At 41.8% G+C, this 20,504-nt stretch overlaps 1 protein-coding gene and 1 long non-coding RNA gene across 8 annotated transcripts in view; one reads left to right on the top strand and one right to left on the bottom strand.

Moving 5' to 3' along the window:
• KATNBL1 (katanin regulatory subunit B1 like 1) overlaps nucleotides 1-2,425 on the bottom strand; it is a 51,708-nt gene extending 49,283 nt beyond the window's left edge. The window contains exon 1 of one of the 2 annotated variants that reach the window (XM_027831476.3): nucleotides 2,064-2,425. The gene's annotated coding sequence lies outside the window, so the exon portion shown is untranslated. Of the gene's footprint in view, nucleotides 1-1,373; nucleotides 1,506-2,063 lie in introns of those variants that run through there. The other variant, XM_043548097.1, reaches the window with a different exon arrangement.
• LOC114021671 overlaps nucleotides 1-15,628 on the top strand; it is an 89,469-nt gene extending 73,841 nt beyond the window's left edge. For 3 of the 6 annotated variants that reach the window (XR_006291416.1, XR_006291417.1, XR_005225535.2), the window contains 3 exons: nucleotides 1,326-1,505; nucleotides 4,197-4,305; nucleotides 5,112-6,100. This is a non-coding gene — a long non-coding RNA (uncharacterized LOC114021671). Of the gene's footprint in view, nucleotides 1-1,325; nucleotides 1,506-4,196; nucleotides 4,306-5,111; nucleotides 12,342-12,730; nucleotides 13,148-15,568 lie in introns of those variants that run through there. The other 3 variants (XR_003566133.3, XR_006291414.1, XR_006291415.1) reach the window with 3 other exon arrangements.
• The last annotated feature ends 4,876 nt before the right edge of the window (nucleotides 15,629-20,504 follow it).

Genomic DNA, 20,504 nt, shown 5'->3' with positions numbered 1-20,504 from the left:
CCTCAGGAGGTCATCTAGTCCAACCCCTTGCTCAAAACAGGACCAACCCCAACTATATCATCCCAGCCAAAGCTTTATCAAACGTGACCTTAAAAACCTCTAAAGAAGGAGATTCCACCACCTCCCTAGGTAACCCATTCCAGTGCTTCACCACCCTCCTAGTGAAAAAGTTTTTCTTAATATCCACCCTAAACCTCCCCCACTGCAACTTGAGACCATTATTCCTCGTTCTGTCATCAGGTACCACTGAGAACAGTCTAGATAAGTGGTTCCCAAACTTGTTCCGCCGCTTGTGCAGAGAAAGCCCCTGGTGAGCTGTGCCGGTTTGTTTACCTGCCGCATCCACAGGTTTGGCTGATCGCGGCTCCCAGTGGCCGTGGTTCGCTGCTCCAGGCCAATGGAATCTGCTGGAAGTAGCGCGGGCCGAGGGACGTACTGCCCGCTGCTTCCAACAGCTCCCATTGGCCTGGAGCAGTGAACCGCAGCCACTGGGAGCCGCGATTGGCTGAACCTGCGGACACGGCAGGTAAACAAACTAGTGCGGTCCACCAGGGGCTTTCCCTGCACAAGCGGCGGAACAAGTTTGGGAACCACTGGTCTAGATCCATCCTCTTTGGAACCCCCCTTCAGGTAGTTGAAAGCAGCTATCAAATCCCCCCTTTCTTCTCTTATATTGTCAAATATAAGTTTAGGAATTCAAACTAATGCTCATTTTAATAATTCAATAAAATTCTTTGTAGACTTATCCATAACATGTAAGACTATATATCAATGTTTTTTAGACCTAAGATAGTTCTATCTTGAATGGAATAGTTTTGATACTGGCTTTTATTTATTCCTTCTAACAAAGAAGACTAGCAAATTACAAATTCCCTTTGAAATCACATTTAATTTTCTATGGAACACCCAGCATAGCTATCACATTCTCTGTTTAAGGCAGGGAGTTTAGGAGGAATGGAAGGAGGGGAGGGGTAGGGAAAAGGGAAATTCATCTATAACCAAGAATGTAACTATTTTTAAATGCATATAGATTTAAACCAGTCCTAAAAAGAGTCGCATACACCACAGTGAAAAAATTATTTTTGGAAAATAATTTTTTTTCTGAAGTGCTAAAAATGTTAACAGACATTATAAATTAAATCGTTTCTTTGTATTTTATCTAAGCTTGTTCAGACAGCAGTAATTAAACCTAAATATACTGAGTGACTCCAGCACAACAGTCATGTATTTTCCTCAGAAAACCAAAACTCCCTTTAGCAAAGCAATGCACTGTTCCGCCACGAACAGTCTGTAGATATCTGAAGAGTTTCCTTCTTTTTCCCCAGGAATAAAACATCAGTTCCACCCACTGAACAAAGTAAAGACCAGAAAACCTCAGGATATGCTTTTCAGCCGTACTGGTGTCTCGTTTTAAATTGGCGCTTGTATCATCATCCTGTTAGGAAACGCAGATCTGCCCAATCTTGCTCATTTGGAAGTACAACTATTTGAAGACATTCTCCCAGGTAAAATGAAGGGGCTGATCATGTACTTAATGGCACGGGTCACGTCTCCTTCCAAGGGGCAGCCAATGCGCATGAAAGGCACAGCACGGGCGAGGAGAGGAAGGTGGCAAGGTCGCGCACCGGGCGGGTAGGAAACGAGAGGCGCAGGGCTGCTGTCAGGGGCCAGCCCACGCCCTGGGAAAGGCCGAGCTGCGAGGCCTGTGACAACACGCCTGGAAGTGTCACGAGAGAGGAGCGCACCCCTCCCCCCGCCAGCAGCAACACCTGTCCCGGAAGGGATACGGCTGGAGAGACGGTCCCTGTCAGCCTCTCCCGCCATGGATCTCACCTGGCACCAGCCAGGGTCTAACACATGACGGACTACCCCGCCGCAGAGGCGCCAGCCCCTCCTCCCCAGGCCGATCCATGCCAGGGACCCTGACTGAGCTGCGGGCCGGGACTCCCCGCTGTGGAGCGGGGCGCCCGCGCTGCCCGGCACAGGGAGCGGTCCCGGGCTCAGCCCCAAGGCAGGAAGGGCCGTGACCAAGCGCGGTCCCGAGACCCCGGCTACCCACTCACCCGCTGCTCATGGTACCGCTCCGCCCGGGCTACGCCGAGCCGAGGAGGCGGCGCTGATCCGGGGCAGTCCTAGCGCCGGGGCCCACTCCCCAGAGCCTGCGCCATTCAAACTGCGGCGCGCTGCATGCCGGGCCGGAGGGAGCCGGGGCGGGCCACCGAGGCTTGCCCCCTCCCACCCGGCGGCCTTCGCACCGCGCAACGAAACCGCCTCCCGTGGTGGCGACCGGGGGAACTGGCCGCCCACGTCACTCGGCAGCCTCAGCCTCTTCCTTGCGCACCAGTGCTCTCGTGTAAACCCGCCTCGCTGCCCGGGGCAGCCCGCAGACAAAGCAGCATCCCTGCCTCGCTCCAGCCCCCTATTGGTCTCGTCCACCCTGCGATTTCACTTCTCCATTGTCACCAGCCTCTAACTAACCCGTCCCACCACCGCTCCACAGCTCTCCCTCAGTCCCCCTTCTTCCCTCACCCTGCAAGGTTTACCAGCTGCCCCCTTCAGCGCCCCCGCTCCAACTCTCCCGGCTCTCACTGCTACCCCAACCACGGCTGCCCCTCAAAGTCAGGGCCTCATCATCCCATCACCTCCCCGTCCCCCGCCTCACCATCCCCACAACATAGCTTACGCTGTCTCACCACCCCCAGAACTAGTGTCCGTCACAGAGTTTCAGTGCCAACCCCCTTCAGCATCACTAGCCTCACAAGCCTCTCAGTCTCACTGCCCCCCAAACCCACTTCCAGGGAGTTTTCCTGCCTCCACAACCCAGCCTCAGCCCCGCCACTTCCACACTTCTGTCAGGCCACCTCCCTGTCCCAACAACTCTTCCCCGGGCCCGCCAGTGCACAACTCCGTCAGTCACTCCCCCCATTTTGTCTCACAGCCACTACAAGCACCCCTTAACCAGTCTGAACCACCCCTTTCTACAGCCCAGTTTCACTACCCTCAATCCCCACCACCATGACCCCCATCAAAACCACCTTATTGTCCCCACAATTATAGTGGTATGTATAGATTTTTTTGGCTTAAAAATGACTTTTTGATGGAAATAATGTTTGCACAAAAAGTTTTTGTTTCCTTCAATTTTTTTGATTTTTCAATAAAATGCACCTACACTTTTAATTTTTTTTAATATAAAATGTTTGTTCCTTCTTATTTTTCTCCTCCTGCCTACTGTTCCAAGGGGAAAAAAGGGAAAAGGGGGGATGGGATTGAGTTGTTTCATCAAAAAAATCAGTGAAATTTTTTGATGGAAAATACTCAACATTTTCCAGCCCAGCCCTACCCATATTCTCTCTGTAGATATAATCCTTGCAGCCAGCCTCATCACTTCAGCATCCTCTCAGGCAATCACTTCTTCTCCCCACAAACTCCCTTAGTCTCATTTGTGTGAAATCCTGACTGCATTGAAGACAATGTCAATTTTGCCATTAACTTCAACTGGGCCAGGATTTCACCCTTTGTCCCCATAATCCCTCTTAACTCACTACCTCCACATCCTACATAGGGCTCATTGCCCTCACAAACTCCCACAGTCTCAACTTCACAACCCATCTCTCTTTCTCCACACAGCCTCCCTCAGACAGCTTCATCACATCCACAACACCCCCCAGACTCACCATCCCCACAAGACCATAAAGACCTTTGGCCACACAATTCCTCTCAGGTCTTGGTCTATACTTAAAAGTTTTGCTCGCAAAGTTATGTCAGAGTGTGTGTGTATGGGGGGGGTGGGATCACACTTATAACTGACATAGCTATGCTGGCAAAAGCCCTGGTATAAATACAGTTATTTGGAAAAAACATCCTTTGCTGGTATAACTATTTCATTCAATTACTGGTGTAAGTGATACTGGCAAAATAACTCTTTTGCCAGTTTAAGCTGCATTGTGGTTAGGAGAGTTTGCCAGTATAGCTATATCCATAACTACATGGGCAATCCTTTTCTAGTGTAGACCCTTTTCAGTCTCTCCTGCTTAAAACATTCTGATTTCTGGAAAAAAAGAAAAGAAAAGAAAATGAAACAAAACAACCAACCCAAAATTCTATCCTTTCGGTTGAAATTTCTCATGCTTCTTGTGAGCTTCAAAGTACATTTTTGGAAAGAGAAGGTTTGCTGATGTTCCTTTCTTTCTTCACAGAGTCATCTGAGTGAGAAAATTAAAAAGGTATCTTCATGCTTTAAGAACTTTGATGACCAAGAACTTTGGAGCTTGAATAACTCAAAGACTATTTGCATTTAAACATAAGGTAGGCTTATCATTTTCCTGAGTGTGTTCAATCTAGGTAATAATCTTGTGACACTGTGTTGGTACGTTGCAAAGCAAGATGACGTGTAAAATGTCTTTCATGTTACAATCCAATGTCACCAGCTGATGACATTTCACAAGCCTCAGAAGTGACTTCGGGAACTGTAAACTTCCTGAAAATTGTCTTGATGCATGCATAATTTTTTCTTACTGAATTAAGAGCACATGAGTTGTGGATGTCTGGACATATAAAACTATTACAGATCCTTTTTTAATGCCTTACTTTGTACTATGTTGAGAAATTTGGTGCCATATTGGCAAAACCAGTACCAAAAGAAGGGAAAGTATCATATTACCATAGGCCCTGTTAAAATGTCTGGCTATTATTTGACTGCACAACACATATCTGAAGATGTTGATCTTCTCAAGTAGGGATCAATGTCCCTAAGTGTGTCCATAACACATCATGGATGCTAAATACATTTTTAAAAGAAGCCAACTAAATAAGTTTTGATGTTTGGTAGTGATGATGGTGGCAGGGATGTTTCCTAGTATATTTTTTTAATAGCTGTAGAGAGAATCTCAGAAAACAGTGTGATGTACAGAGGGATTTTTGTTGTAACACAGTAATTGATTCCCATCAACATCTAGTGGCTAATTAAATCAAACAAAAACAAAATATAAAGGGATTGTCAGTACCTGGAGAAATTGCAGAGACTTCCAGGAAAATTATCAGGCCCTGTGGTATTGTATTAATTATTATTATTATTAATTATTATTATTTTATTGTTTTCATTTGTATTACAGTAGCACCTAGAGGCTCCAACCAAGATCTGATTCCCTTTGTGCCTGGCACATAGTAAGAGACAGTCCTTACCCTGAAGATCTTACAATCTAAATGGACAAGACAAACAGTTTGAGAGAAAACAGAACTGAATTTGCAGGTTACAGGCCAGCCCAATCTCCTCCTCCAGCAACATTAGGAAGTGTGTGTGTGTGTGTGTGTATGTGTAACTCACTACCAGATATCTCTCCTTATGCAATGGGACTGGAATGGGAAGGTAATTCATCATCTAATGCTTCCTTCTGGCTGGGACATCACAAATTATAAGGTGGATCTGATATTCAATATAATTTTGGGAAAGGCTGTGGCTCTCCTATTTAATAATTCTACTGTGTAATTTATTGGGCTTTTCATCAGCCTCTTTTGCTCCTTTAAAAAAACCCCACTTTGTTCCTGTTCCACCTGTTTTTCAAATCATGTCTGTTAAAGGAAAGTATGGATCTCTCCAATAAAATTTATTTAATATTGTGGATTTAGCAGGTATGTAGTGCATTACATCTTCAAAGCACTATACAGATATTAATTTATTAGTTCTCACAACACCCCTGTGAGGCAGATAAGTAGATCAATGGCAGAACTAGTGGCAGATAGGACTCAAGAGCTCGTGGCTCAGAGCGGTGTGGTCTGACTACTAAAGAACGCTGCCTTACCCATTTTATACTTCTTTTAAAGAGCATGTATCAAAAATGTTATATTTGTCATGTTTTGAAAACAGTACAGCATGTTTTTATGGGCATATACTGTACTTGACATTTTTCTTTCAGATTAAAATCTGAGGGAACAATTCCACAGCTTCCATATCCATATGCCAGAACAGAAAAAACTGTAGAAAAGCAACATGATGGCGTATGTGTTGAAATGAAATAATTGTACAGTAATTCTACCCTAATAAAAATAATTGTCAGTGTGGATGAATACTGAAGACACCTTGTACTTCATCCCACAACCAACATATTCTCTTGTATTCTTACTAGAATATATCTCAAAACAATGCCATCATCAACTGGAAATAAAAAAAGACTGTAGTGACATGAAGAAGAATTAAGTACGTTACTGCAAAATACAAAGTGTTATTTTATTTGAAACAATTCTAACTTCCTGAAAATAAGTTGTGATGAGTAAATAACTTGTCATTATAAAGTATGTATTTTGCAGAAATGAAAAAAAATATAACTATACAAAAGATTAGCAGCACTCAGGATATTGGATGTACAGATAAATCAAGATTTTGCAATAGCAATTTATTTTATTTAATAAAAAAAGCCACATAACCGTGTATGTAGCTTTTAGGATAGTAGTGTAACTAGTTTGTTTAGTCAGGGCTGCCAAATTTAATCATGTTTTTGCTACTGAACGCTGGTATCAAATACCTCAAGTGAAGACAAGCTGTTTTGCAGCACCACCTAGGGGCCAAAAGAGGTAATAGCACTATAACTTCTGCTTAGGGCCCAATTCTGCTTTCAGACATACATACACAAACAACCCCCAGTCCACTTGGTATTTCACTTGATGACTATTTTTATGCTGCTCCCTATGCCTGGAAAGACATTCCTCTTCTGGTAACCAAGCATCTTCACTCTCTTTTTTCAAATACCTCCTCAAACCCCATTTCTTTCACCTTACTTTCTACTGCTTACTTCCACTTTTGTGGTATCTCTTGCCCTACTACATTGTCAATTAAAAAGCAAATCAGAATTTATAAGATTGATTTGCAATATTTCATCATTCACCTTCTTTGCCTTAATCCTAATTTCTCCATTCTCTGTTCCTTCCTTTGTCTGTTTTCTTAATTTTCTTTGTTTGTCTGATTGAGGCCAGGTCTACACTAAGCGCATTTTGCTGGTATAGCTATACCAGTATACTATACTGGCAAAGTCTGATCATAGCTTATGCTGGCAAAGCTGTTTTTTTGACAGCATAGCTTATTCCAAATAAGTGAAATAAGCTATGCCAGCAAAAGTGCAATTTTGCCAGTATAACTGCATTGACACTAGGGGCTTTTGCCAGCACAGCTATTTTGGTCAGGGATCGCAACTCGTGACATAGCTATGCTAGCAAAAGTTTGTAGTGTAGTGTAGACTGTAAGTCCTTTTGGGACAGCATTAACTCCTGTGGCATCCCCTCCACAAATTAGTATTATTTATCATTATTTTTATTATCATAGTACATAGGAGCCCCAGTCATAGACCAGAACCCCTCTGTGTTAGGCTCTCTACAAAGAACGAAAAGAGATGCTAATGTGAAACTGAGGGAGACTAAAATCATGCTGACAGCGATTAGAGAGATCAGCTTTGTATTGTGGAGTAGTTGGCTCTCCATGCATCTAGTTCCTGCTTCCATACACCTGGGGATTTCCTTCTCTTTAGATTTCCAGGTTCTGAACTGTTGAAAAACTTTTCCACATGATGGGACAATCTTCTGAAAATTCCTTTACCCTATCTGTCTCCTCCTGTCAGGAATCAGAGCCTGCAGCAGAGTTAGTCTCCAGGCAGCCTCATCAGTACAGCTGGCCTGCAGCAGGCTGCCTCTGTAGCCATGTCACATGATTGGCTGTAAAGGCCAGTAGGCTGACTCAAGTCAGCAGCAGCAGTTTACTGCCTTCTCAATGCTCACACCTACTACTGTGCCTGCTCCTGTGTTACCTTGTTCCTGCTTTGCCCCCAGCCTTGCCACAGTCCTGCCCCTGCCTTGAACCTCTCCTTGCTTGATACCCTGCTTGCTCACTTCCTGCCCTCTGGTTTAACCCATAGCTGAGTACTGAATCTGGCTCAACTCCTAGCTCTGGTACCCAGTTCCTGCCCTCCAGCATGACCCTTGGCTTTGGCTCCTGATGCCTTCTCTGACCACTAGGCTAGACTGCCCTTGTCCTGGGTAGCTGACACTCCCACAGGTGGTGCATCTGGGATATGGTCTGGGGAGAGGAATTTGGCTAAATGGGCTCTATGCTCCAGTTTATTCTAGACTGCCCAAAGGCTGCTCTAGCTTACGCTGGGGGCTGAACTGATTCCTGACCAGTCCTGGAATCCACTAGCCACAAATGTGGTATATATCCATGATGTTGCTCCCTCCCAACCAAAGCTGCAGTGAGCTCAGCATGACCACAGCTCGAAATTGGAATCAAAATACCCAAATGCATGCTAGGTGTTTTGCAGACAACTAGAGAGACAGAGCTTATAATCTAAAGAGAAAACATACAAAATATAATATTCAAAGTACAGGAGGCAGGACAAAAGCAGGACAAGACAATCACAAATTCTTTAAAAAAATCCACCTTTGTTAATTGGTTTTGGTTCTTTGAACTTTGTGAATTTGCAATTTTATATGGTTATATAGAGAATTGATTGAAGAAAGAGAATTACAGAACATTTCAAATCATTTTAATGTTTTTGTTTTGATTTTTGATGTAATCAACATTTACTGAAAAATTGTATTGGATTTTTTGGTTTATTGTTTTCTTTTTTTTTAATTGTCTAAATAAAATAGCATTTAATATTTTTTGTCAGTTAGTCACGGGATTTTTTTTTCTTAAAAATGTATATCAAAATTAAAATATTAATTTTGAATATTTACTATTTTTAAAAAGGAAGACAAATGAAAAAATGAGACTTTTTGATAAAAAATTAATAAAAATTCACAAATCAAAAGCCCACCAATTTTAAATTCAATTTTTGATGTAGAAAAAGGGTATTTTTAATATTTTTTATTTAAAAAGTTTAGGGAAACTTTAATTATATATTTCTAAAAATGTTTTATTTTTCAAATAAAAAAGTATTATTAGTGGAAAATATGGTTTATAATATCTTCTTTAGAGTAATATTTACTACAACTGCACATATGTATACACATATAGAAGATGTGACAGTGTGATATAAAAATTTTATCAAAGGAGGTTGGGATTATTTAATTATTTATGAGTGGCAGAGGCATGAATGAGTTATGCAGGTAATCTTGAATAAGTGCTGGTCAAACCTTCAGAGCATACTTTCAAATATTTTTCATATGCCACGATGTAGTCATGATTTATGATTTAGTTACCATAAATCCAACTGCACAAAACACATAAGGAATAAAAAAATAAAACTAATAAATGTAAAACATCTCCCAAAACAGTAGTTTTCTCCTTGCCACATAGATCAGTGAGACCTTGTATTTAACTGACTTGTATACACACACACACACAATAAATATATGTATAGTTAAGGGACTATAAACATACCTATCAGCAAAGGGAAAAATAAAAAGCCTATTTTTTTCTTGTCTTATTTAATCCCTCTCCCTACTATGTTGCATTTGCTTGAGGTTTCTCTGGCTGCTTGAAAAAATTGACACCAAGCATATTTCTATTTTGAAAATAATGAATTTAATTAAAGTAAGTGAATCTGGATATGGAGGAGCTCAAGAACTCAAGGGTTGTCTCCTTCACAGCCAGCTTGAACTATATATTTAGCATCATTTTCACAGCTGCAAATAACTTGTGGTACTTATGGCTACAGTTTAAGATTTTGGTGGTGATTTTGGAGACAGTTTTGGGGGCCTGGGAAACACGCTCCCAAAAGCCTGATTCTCTGGCAAAAAGCCTGTAGTTTAGGCAAGTGTGACAAATATGAGTAAAAGTAAAAGTAAGGAAGTGGCAGTTCATTTTAATGAGAAAGCAAATTTTTCTACAGTTGAGATTCTACCTAGATGTAGAGCATGTACAATGTTATAATATATTATTGTTTTGAGTCTTTCTCAGATCTAGGATGCTGTGTGTGTCTTACTATTTCCTGCCTTATAGTTATAGTCATAATAATGTGTATTTTCCTTGTCCTAGTGTGTCCCTGTTTTTCCACATTGCTTTTTTTCACAACAGCCTACTTGTATTTTCCATTTTCACTGGTATTTTTCTATCCTTTGCAAACTTTTCTTTGTCAATTATTTGTGTAAGGCTGCAGTATGCCAACTGGCATTCTTGTTTTTCCAGCCTGACTTTCTTTCTTATTTCTCCTGATGTAGGGTTCAAATGCAATAGCATGTTTTGACAATAATGTGATATACCTTATCTTAGATCTATACTGTAGATCTCTGAAATGTGTAGTAAATTAGGTATTTGAGGCTCTGGAACTTAAATACTTAATCTTTAGCTCATTGGTTGGTGACAGGATGACTCAGGGGATTGGTAATAGGATAAAGCTTTTCACTTCTAAATTGCCAAGTCAAATCTAGCCCAGATTAATAGGGACAGAATGTTGTTACCATCTGGTGTCTGTTCAGTGACCTATGTAGAATAAAGTGGTAGGCTCAGTCCTATTCCTAGTGGTCAGGTATCCAAATCACAAAAACGCTATCAGAATTAGCATGCAGGTGAAGACCAAAGATTCAATGGGAAAGAGGACTACACTCTCCTCTGAACCTTAGAGGTTGGATTGTGAACACATTGATAGGAAAGTGGAGAAAGCTTGCTTTGCTACTGTTAGGGCTGTCAGTAAAGCATCTTTCAACACCAGCATTAAATGTACACAAATTAAACAAAATATTTGACATAGCCTGTGGCCCCATAGTGTAACAGGCTTATAGGGTTAGCCTGAAAACCATTCCAGGTTTCCAGGTAGGGAGATATGTTAGGCAGGAGCGACTAATCCCAAGGAAAATATTTAGGCGGAGGGTTTAACGTAGGATAATTTTGAAAGAACCTTTTTATTAATAAATGAGACCCCAGGAGAGAGTACTTAATTTTGATTCTAGGAGAGTGCAGGGTTGTTTGCGTGGGAATGCAGGTGCTAACACTGCCACAAGTACTCCTGCGTCAATTAAAAATGACTAGGAAACTCATTCAGTACTAAACAGCCAGAACAAAGAACATGGTAAACAGAAAAAAAGTTTTAGACCGAAATGTGGGCAAGTGTCTACAATTTTTTGAAAAGTTATTGCTATAGTTTTAGTTGGTGCTGCTTACGGAGATGCCAGGAAGTTGCTAATTATGACCTATGATCTCTCAGGAAGATGCCAAAAACCATTTTTGGAACTGATTGTCAATGCAAGCATTTGGGAGATGAATATGCCAACTTCTTTTAAAGAAGTCGCTGTTGGATTCTTGATAAAAAATATTGATGTTGACAGTCTCCCATTACCATCCTGTCTTGAATCTTTCTTTTCTGGTAAGATTATTGGGGAGGGTTATGGCAGAATAGGTTCGGCAGCATTTTGGTGTTTTCAGGCCTCCTCAACTCCATACAGTTTGTTTTTCTACCTGGGCTTAGAGAATACATTGGTCCTGTTAGTTGATCTTCTCAGGATGGATGATAGTCCACAGATGTATTAGCACTACATCATGGCCCACAGTAGGAAAGACAGCAGACAGATTTAAAAGAATCAGTCAACCTTCATCGGGAACTGGCTGGAACATTTTTCTTGAAACAGTGTTCTGTCAGAAAATGCATTTTTTGACAGAAATATAATTTTCTGCAAAGTCATATAGATTTTGAACACAAATTTAAAATTAAATTTTCTGTTTTCCCATTGTCTTCTTCTGCCCTAACATCATGTTTTGAACCCTTTATCTAGTTTTTGTATATATTTACATATTTATTACATTCCTCACCTCTTGTTTCTTTTATTTCCTTTCTCCGTTTCAAAAATTGATTCCTCCTTTCAGCTTTTTCCTGTCCTGTTTTGTCCTCTTCCTTAGCTTCTCTTCTGCAAATTACCTCAATGAACCTTCACGCCCCTCTTTCTTTTAAAGGTGATAATAAAAAATATAAAAAGAACTAAGGATAAGGAAAAAGCTTTTCCCCCCCACAGTATTGCATTGTTTTGAAAATGCAGTGTTGAATTTGTATGTGTTGAATTTGTATTTGTTGAATTTGTATGTGTTGAATTACCACCTAATAAAAAGTTTAAGGGAGCCTTTCAGCATCCAAGGGGATTTCAGCTCTCATCCTTCAAATCTTACTTTCTTAAATAGCTCTATTGACATTAATGCTCAAGTGCATGACGGATGCAGAATAAAGCCTGACGCCATTCAAACTTAATATCCTCTGTTTTTGTTCTTCTTTTGTTCTTCTGAAATTCAAACATGCCAGGTCTCCTACTTCATGAGATATGGATCATCACATCATGCTCCTTGCATGATATTATATGAAGTATGGAAGCTGCTGTTGATACAATGGCAATATATCAGCACTGAAACCTGCAAATTGTCCTTTCAGGACAAGGTAAGTCCCACTGTTATTAATTTTTTACTGTAATTTTCTCTTAAAAATACAATTATTGAAAACTTAAAAAAAAATTAAAAAGTTCAGGATAGTAGAATAATGTAAAGATTGGGATTCACCTTACTTCTATGCACAGGTTCCAGTGATAGTCATCAGTGGGTGTAAATTTCACCAGCATATTACATGCTGGGGTTTCATATCTAATGGTAGCTAGTGTAATGCACAGTGATTGTAGACTTTCAGATATGAGAAAGCTGGGGAGGTGATGAAAGCATTGTCAACTGACATGTCTACCCTTTTTAATTAGAACTTTCAGCTCCTCTGACATATTGATAGTTTTTTTAAAAAAGGAAATCATCCTAAATCTAATTTTTCTTTAAAATGTTCAGGTATTGGATAACCAGCAGAATAGAAGGCAAGAATATTTCCTGCATTTTAAGTCTTTGATTCTAAATGCTTTTAACAATTCTTCTTATACATATAGCTTTGCTGAATTTAATTTCTTTTCTGACCGCCCTGCCATAGCTTCACTCTGTTTCTCTTTTTTATTTCTTGGTTAATCTTTCTATGTCCTTAAATCTTTCAGTTCAGCTTAATCCTTCAAATCCTATAATTATTCAAACAAAGCATTTTAACCTTTTAGCCTTCCTGGACCCTTGCCGATTATGTATGACGTGTAGGTCTATCTTGATTAACAATGCTTATTGCTGCACTTTCTTTCTTAGGTTTCAGAGTAACAGCCGTGTTAGTCTGTATTCGTAAAAAGAAAAGGAGTACTTGTGGCACCTTAGAGACTAACCAGTTTATTTGAGCATGAGCTTTCGTGAGCTACAGCTCACTTCATCGGATGCATAGCATATCGTGGAAACTGCAGAAGACATTATATACACACAGAGACCATGAAACAAAGCTTCCTCCCACCCCACTCCCCCGCTGGCAACAGCTTATCTAAAGTGATCATCAAGTGGAGCCATTTCCAGCACAAATCCAGGTTTTCTCACCCTTCCCCCCCCCACACACACACACATACAAACTCACTCTCCTGTTGGCAACAGCCCATCCCCCTTTGAAATCCCTCTTTATAATGCGCATGATAATCAAGGTGGGTCACCTCCAGCACTAATCCAGGTTTTCTCACCCCCCCCCCACACACCCCCCTTCCAAAAACCACACACACAAAGTGTGTGTGGTTTTTGGAAGGGGGGGGTGTGGGGGGGTGAGAAAACCTGGATTAGTGCTGGAGGTGACCCACCTTGATTATCATGCGCATTATAAAGAGGGGTTTCAAAGGGGGATGGGCTGTTGCCAACAGGAGAGTGAGTTTGTATGTGTGTGTGTGGGGGGGGGGGGGAAGGGTGAGAAAACCTGGATTTGTGCTGGAAATGGCTCCACTTGATGATCACTTTAGATAAGCTGTTGCCAGCGGGGGAGTGGGGTGGGAGGAAGCTTTGTTTCATGGTCTCTGTGTGTATATAATGTCTTCTGCAGTTTCCACGATATGCTATGCATCCGATGAAGTGAGCTGTAGCTCACGAAAGCTCATGCTCAAATAAACTGGTTAGTCTCTAAGGTGCCACAAGTACTCCTTTTCTTTCTTAGGATACTCACAGAAAGATTCATGCCACTGAGGTCCAATTTCTAATAGACTCAGTGTCATCACTATTTACCATGAGCATTATAATGACTGTAGCACCTACTTTTTACTGTTAGGACAATTCTTTCGTTCAGTCATCGCATGAGGATGACATTAATGGAGTTGATGTAATCCCACATAAGAGGAGGCCAAAGCCTGGTTCCTTATAACAAAACACGCTTTACAATTCCTGTGTGTTCCCAGTGTTCACTCTAGTGAATTTTTTTGCAGACTACATAATTAATGTGTATCTGTTTATTTCAGGTATCTAAGAGCTTAAACATTCAGTTTAGCATGTCATTTTGTCTGAATGTTTTAGATGACTCTTCACACATTGTATTAAATTGCCTCAGGGGATGAGGTAAACTAGTGTGACCACACTGTACATTGTTTATTTTATTTTTCACATAAGGTGTATTAGTGAGCAAGTCACCTTTATAGATGGGAAACATTTTCTAGGAACACAGAGCTGGAAGGGACCTCTTGGGTCATCAAGTCCAGGCCCCTGGTATTGTAGACAACCCCTCATATAATCCTGTTCATAAATTTTTCAAGATCCAGTTTAAGACTAGTTAGGTTTTTGCCCCCACTACTTCTGCTGTAAGGCTGTTCCAGAACCTCACCTCGCTGATGGTTAAAGATCTTCTAATTTCCAGACTAAATTTATTTATGGCCAGTTTATATCCATTTGTTCTTGTGACAGCAGTGTTGTTTAGCTTAAACAGCTCTTTTCCCTCGTGTTTACTCTCTGATGGATTTATAGAGAGCAATCATATCCTTCTCAGCCTTCACTTTTTTAGGCTAAACAAGTGAAATTATTTTAGTCTCCGCTCATCAGGTAGGCTGTCCATTCCCCTGCTCATCCTAGTAGCACTTCTCTGCACCTGTTCCACTTTGAATTCATATTTCTTGAACATGGGTGATCAGAATTGTACAAAGTAGTCAGGATAAAGTCTTACCAGAGCATTGTACAATGTCATTAATACTTCCCTATCTCTACTGCCCCTATATCTAGAAGTTAGAACAGTCCAATATAGTCTTTTTGTAAGAAACAGGTCTGTATTAGAAATTGTTTCTGGACATGGGAATCATGGAGAATACAAATAATAAATAATTAGGGCTGTCAAGTGATTAAAAAATTAATTGCAATTAATTGGGTTGTTAATAACATCATACCATTTATTTAAAATTTTTTGGATGTTTTCTACATTTTCAAATATATTGATTTCAATTATAACGCAGAATACAAAGTGTACAGTGATCACTTTATATTTACTTTTGATTACAAATATTTGCACTGTAAAAAACAAAAGAAATAGTATTTTTCAATTCATCTCATACAAGTACTGAAGTGCAATCTCTTTATCATGAAAGTTGAACTTACAAATGTAGAATTATGTACAAAAAACAACTGCATTCAAAAATAAAACAATATAAAACTTTCATGGTCTCTCTCTGCCTATAAGTCCATTCAGTCCTATTTCTTGTTCAGCCAATTGCTCAGACAAACAGGTCTCTCTCTGCCTACAAGTTCACTCAGTCCTATTTCTTGTTCAGCCAATTGCTCAGACAAACAAGTTTGTTTACATTGCAGGAGATAATGCTGCCCGCTTCTTGTTCACAATGTCACCTGAAAGAGAACAGGTGTTCGCATGGAACTGTTGTAGCTGGCGTCGCAAGATATTTACATGACAGATGCACTGAAGATTCATATGTTCCTTGATATTTCACCATTCCTGAGGTCCCTTCCAACCCTGATATTCTATGAAATACCCTCCCAACCCAACGAAGCCGGAGAAGGGACCTCTGGTGAGTGTACCTTTTAAAATATAATACGTGTTATAAAAGCACGTGTTCTTTAATGATTAATTAGCCCTGAGGACTTGGGATGCATTCGTGGCCAGTACAGCTACTGGAAAAGTCTGTTAACGTGTCTGGGGATGGAGCGGAAATCCTCCAGGGACATCTCCATGAAGCTCTCCTGGAGGTACTCTAAAAGCCTTTGCAGAAGGTTTCTGGGGAGAGCAGCCTTATTCCATCCTCCATGGTAGGACACTTTACCACGCCATGCTAATAGCAAGTAATCTGGTATCATTGCATGACAAAGCCTGGCAGCGTATGGTCCCGGGGTTTGCTGGCATTCAAGCAACATCCGTTCTTTATCTCTCTGAGTTATCCTCAAGAGAGTGATATTGTTCATGGTAACCTGGCCTGTGGCTGAAAAGAAATCCTCCCCGCAGTTAGCCATGCGGTGGGCGGGGGGGGGGGGGGGGGGGCATTGGTGCGGAGCTGTTCACTTTTGGCTAGCAGGGATCTTCCCTGATACCAGCCATGAGGTGGGGTGAGGGGTAAAGCAATCATCCCAGAGAATTGGATGGGGAGGGCGGTTAGTTTGGTTTCTGCTGCTGCACGTTAAGAAGAAAACCGCCACACTAAATGGCCAACTCAACGTGCTTTGCTTGGTATGGGAGAGGAGGGCGCCGCTGTTATGAAGGTTGCAGAAGCTGAAAGACTATGGCTTACCATGGCTGCCTGCAAGCCGAATTCTGTTGCCCAGCACTGCGTGTGTGATCTCTAACACCAAAGCCGCAGGCACTCAATATAAGATGCAAAATGCAATCTTCTACCAAAATCACATGCATTATGTAATGTGAATAGTGTTGTTCACCGTGAAAGAGTATAGCCATTGTTCTGTAAAATGTATCTTTTTAAATACTTCACTCTCTTTTTTTCCTCCAATAGCTGCAAATATTTCAAGCCTTCCTCCTCCGTCCCAAAGGCTATCTCAGATAAGGCAGTGGAAAAAACGCACGTGCGATGAAATGTTCTCTGAGCTCATGCAGTCATCCGGCACTGACAAAGCTCAGCAGAATGTGTAGAGGGACACAATAGCAGAGTACAGGAAAGTGGCCGATGAACGTGAGGAGAGGTGGTGGCAGAAAGATCAGAGGAGGCATGAGGCAACACTGGAGCTACTGCAGGATCAAATGGACATGCTCCGGCGTCTGGTGGAAGTTCATGAACGGCAGCAGGATCACAGACTGCTGCTGCAGCCCCTGTTTAACCGCCCTCCCTCCTCCCCAATTTCCATAGCCTCCTCACCCAGATGCTCAAGAATGCGGGGGGGGGGCATGTGTGTGGAAGGCTCCGGGCACCCAACCACTCCACCCCAGTGGACAGCCCAAGCAACAGAAGGCTGTCATTCAAGAAGTTTTAAAGTGGCCTTTTCCTTCCTTCCTACCCTCCTCCCACACCCCACCCGGGCTACCTTGTGAGCTATCTCCCTATTTTTATAATCAATTAATAAAGAATACATGTTTTTTAAATGATAGTGACTTTATTTCCTTTGCAAGCAAGCTGTGATTGAAGGGGGGAGGGCGGGTGGCTTACAGGGAATTTAGACTCAATCAAGAGGGCGGGTTTTCATCAAGGAGAAGCAAACAGAAGTGTCACACAGTACCCTAGCCAGTCATGAAACTGGTTTTCAAAGCTTCTCTGATGTGCAGTGCTTCTTGCTGTGCTCTTCTAACCGCCCTCATGTCTGGCTGCGCGTATTCAGCGGCCAGGCGATTTGCCTCAACCTCCCACCCCACCATAAATTTCTCCCCCTTACTCTCACAGAGATTGTGGAGCACACAGCAAGCCGCAATAACATTGGGAATATTGGTTTCGCTGAGGTCTGAGCGAGTCAGTAAACTGCGCCAGTGACCCTTTAAACGTCCAAATGCACACTCTACCATCATTCTGCACTTGCTCAGCCTATAGTTGAACAGCTCCTTACTACTGTCCAGGGTGACTGTGTACGGCTTCATGAACCAGGGCATTAAGGGGTAGGCTGGGTCCCCAAGGATAACTGTAGGCATTCAACATCCCCAACAGTTATTTTCTTGTCTGGGAAGTAAATCCCTTCCTGCAGCCATTTAAACAGACCAGAGTTCCTGAAGATGCGAACGTCATGAACCTTTCCCGGCCATCCCACGTTGATGTTGGTGAAACGTCCCTTGTGATCCACCAGTGCTTGCAGCACCATTGAAAAGTACCCCTTGCGGTTTATGTACTGGCTGCCCTGGTGGTCCGGTCCCAAGATAGGGATATGCGTTCTGTCTATAGCCCCACCACAGTTAGGGAATCCCATTGCAGCAAAGCCATCCACTATGCCCTGCACATTTCCCAGAGTCACTACCTTTGATAGCAGCAGGTCAATGATTGCATTGGCTACTTGCATCACAGCAACCCCCACAGTAGATTTGTCCACTCCAAATTGATTACCGACTGTCCAGTAGCTATATGGCGTTGCAAGCTTCCACAGGGCTATTGCCACTTGCTTGGGAACTGTGAGGGCTGCTCTCATCTTAGTCTTCTTGCGCTTGAGGGCAGGGAAAGCAAGTCACAAAGTGCCCTTACGCATGCAAAAGTTCCGGAGCCACTGGGAATCATCCCAAACCTGCAACACTATGCGGTCCCACCACTCTGTGCTTGTTTCCCGGGCCCAGAATCGGCGTTCCACAGCATGAGCCTGCCCCAGTAACACCATGATCTCCAAATTGCTGGGGACCGCAGTTTTAGAGATATCTGTGTTCATTTCCTCATCACCGCGCTGCTGTCGCCTCCTCGCCTGGTTTTTCAGGTGCTGATTCTGCATAAATTGCATGATAATGCGCGAGGTGTTTACAATGATCATAACTGCTGCGGTGAGCTGAACGGGCTCCATGCTTGCTGTGCTATGGCGTCTGCTCGGACAAGAAAGGGAAAAGGGCGCAAAATGATTGTCTGCTGTTGCTTTCACAGAGGGAGGGAGGGTTGACTGACAACAATTACCCATAACCACCCGTGACAAATTTTTGGCCCCATCAGGCATTGGGAGCTCAGCCCAGAATTCCAATGGGCAGTGGGGACTGCGGGAACTGTGGGATAGCTACCCACAGTGCACTGCTCGGAATGTTGATGCTTGCCACGGAACTGTGGACACACACTGCCAAATTAATGTGCTTAGTGTGGACGCATGCACTCGACCTTATACAATCTGTTCCCAAAAATCGACTTCTGTAAAATTGGAGTACTTTCGTAGTATAGACATGGCCTAAGACACATTGGAGCTAAGGATTCTATCCCTCAGCCCTGTGCCTGTTATGTACATGAATATGCAGAATACTTTCTGAGTTTGTGCTAAGTAATCTCCAGGATTTGGACATTACATTCATTAACTTAAACTGCCCAAACTTAACATGTTAGGAAGCTTCACAAAAATAAACTGGAATGACTTTTAGCCACCAGAATCTTCCATAGTCTGGACCTGATGCATATTTATCACACTGTACCTTTTCTAACATGTGCTGCAGAGAGTCCTTATCCTAGAAAATGAGTTATCCTTATATAGTACACTGACCCTAGCTAGAAACAACATAATGGCTAGAAAAATTTTGTCAATAAGATTTCTTAAGAGAATTTTTTCCCTGTGCTTGAGTAATTAAGCACAAACCAGGGAAAATAAGAGATTTACAAACCGTCCGTTCCTTCTTCCTCATTTTTTGTGTATCTAGTATAACCACATGAGCCTCTGAGTGGAGCCTCCTTTCCCATCTCATTTCAAAAAGGCCATAATAAAAGATCCTTAGAAGGGAAACAAAAATGATTAGGGGCATGGAGCTGGAGAAGGGGGCTCGGGAGAGGTTAAAAAGACTAGGACTATACAGTTTGGAAAGGAGAAGTGTAAAATGAGATGTGGGGCCCAACCCTGCTCCCACTGAAGTCAACGGAAGCAGAATTGGGCTAATGAAAAAGGTAAACAGTATAAATAATGAATGATACTGAGAAGGATAGACAGGTTCCCCTTTGTACATTTTCTGTAATACAAGAGCAATAGAATACTTGAGGAAATAAAAAGCAAGATTTAAAATGTATAATTAGAATTTTTTAAAACAAAATGTACAATTAACCTTTGGAATTTACTATTGCAGGATGTTATTGAGGCAAACAGAATAGTAAGATTTTAAAAATGTAGTATAATATAAATAAGAGTAGCATTTAGAGTTACTCTAGCTAAAATTACGAAGGCTAATAATCCTCATGTTTCAAGGAAGAAGTTGGTCACCAACTGGGGTCATGTAGAAATTTCCAACAATTTTAATACTAACTGCATACATAAAGGTAATATGCAGGCTTTATACTTTCCTCTGATGTATCTGGCCTTGGCCAGTGCTAATGATTGTACACTAAACAAGATGGATCAATTTGCCAGATCATGTAAAACAATTCTCAGTGATTGTAATGACCTTGATCCTGCAAGACCTTGCGCAGTGCACAGCAAAGTTAATGAGCTCCAGTACAACTGTGACTAGAGGGTATGGGTTGACCCAGGTAAATTGAAGTGCTAGTCATACTGCATTACAATACATGGTAGTAAGTCTTAAATCCCTGCTGTCTTATTCACAGGCATATAGGGGGGTTGGGTGGGATGGAGAATGAATGTCTGAGGAGACATAACTTTAGATAGCATACTCATCATGCCAACAAAGAATCATCTAGCTCTA

The sequence above is a fragment of the Chelonia mydas genome, chromosome 6, assembly GCF_015237465.2.
Source record: "Chelonia mydas isolate rCheMyd1 chromosome 6, rCheMyd1.pri.v2, whole genome shotgun sequence".
In the NCBI taxonomy this organism is placed as follows: Eukaryota; Metazoa; Chordata; order Testudines; family Cheloniidae; genus Chelonia; species Chelonia mydas.
The sequence above is the reverse complement of the archived record's forward strand: the minus strand, read 5'-3'. Positions and strand labels throughout refer to the sequence as shown.